We start from the raw sequence: 1742 nt of genomic DNA, 5'->3' as shown, positions 1-1742 counted from the left end.
GCTTCTTTTTCCCTGTACTTCTTTTAGACAGGAACAATTCTGATCAGAAATTTTGATGGTGGGTTGGTGACCCCATCCGTCCACTGAGGGCCATGTCTATCTATTGGAGGTGGTCTCTTCAGGCTCCATCTCTCCACTGTCGATCATTTCCTCTAATTTCATCTCCATTCAGTCATGGGAGCTTCTCATATCTCAGGTCCCTGTGACAGTCTAGAGGCTTTCCCTCCCCTCCAACTCACATTAGCTTCATATTTCCATTTTTTCTTCTGGCCACCTAGACTTCTCTGCTGTCTCCTTACATAACTGAACAAGCAAGGTGAGATGATATAATATATTGGGAGATAGTTATATAAAAATAACAGTGTATGGAAACAAAAGTAATAAAATCAATAGTAGATGTTAGTTATGTTTGTGTTTTTTAGTATTTCTTGCTGTTTCAATGTTGACTACCTTAATGAATCAATTCTATGTTCAACATAAAGTAAAGAAAATGAGATAAATAAGTGGGTGGTCAAGCATATGGGCTGTGCCCCCCAGAAAGTGTAGAACATAATTACTGCAGTGTGTATTTATACTCCAGCAGAACTTTTCAGTAGTCAAAGAACAACTAGAAATAGATGCTGTAAATTGAACTGGTTCTCAGCATTCCAGGCTAAACTGATGAGAACAAAAATATCCATAGATGATGTTCCCAAATTCTTAGCTTGAATATAATCTTTTCAAAGGTGTCCCAAGAAAGGGGAGATTGTGAACAAAGGAATCTTAACTCAGCCTGGTTGCTGACCTCTGCACTAGAATGCTGCATGCATGGCATTTGAATGCTCATCAACACAGTGTTGAGAGGAAAAACTGCAAGCTATGAATCCTTTTCTGACAGGATAAAAGAAAAATGCCAGAATATAGCAAGAACCAGATAGTTTATCAACCATGAATCACATCTGAGCAAAATTCATAGAAAAATGCACTCATTGTAGGGCAATGGGCCAGAACAGCCTCCTTGACATGGAGAAAAAAAAGGAGAAAGAAAACATTGGTTAGCAATGTATCAAACACTGGATGATTTTTTGGTAAACTCCCTGGTAATCATTTATAACTCCAACGTTGTAATGCAAAGCTGAGTAAGCATCCCATGAAACAATTTACAAATTGGTTACATAAAACAAGGTGTGATATGATAGCCAGACAACAGCATTGTTCAGGGACCATTGATCAGGAAAGAAAACCTCAGGGCCCAGTAGAGAGATGTCTAGAGTTGTCACAAATTGTGAAGCTGAATGTGTGAAACAGTTCAACCAGGTTAGATTACAGCAGAGACTGTGAAAAGGAATAAAATCAAAAGGGTTGGGTCACCACGAGGAGAGCACAGCAGCACAGTGCTGTGTATGCTCTGGCTTCTTGCAATCCAATTTACCCCTTCGTGAGCTTCTGTTCACTCCACAGCTTTATCTCCTTATATCATAAGAATAGAAATTGGCTAATAGGCTTTTTTAAATTCCCCCAAAAGAGCCTTTGAGATACTTGCCTCCCAGTGGCAGTTCCTCAGGCATCTAATGCTATTGATGTCTACCTGTCCTGATTTTCTCTCCTCACCCTATAAAAAGGCAGCATCAACAAACACAAAGTCTCTACCAACATCAGAGTCTATAATGTCATCTTGAATTCTGAGCACACCTTAAACAATGGTACAATTCTGTTTATAAAATTCTATGTGTGCAACTTGCTACCTATATTTCTTAACTTTT

The sequence above is a fragment of the Mus caroli genome, chromosome 3, assembly GCF_900094665.2.
Source record: "Mus caroli chromosome 3, CAROLI_EIJ_v1.1, whole genome shotgun sequence".
Taxonomy (NCBI): Eukaryota; Metazoa; Chordata; class Mammalia; order Rodentia; family Muridae; genus Mus; species Mus caroli.
Note: the sequence above shows the minus strand (reverse complement) of the source record.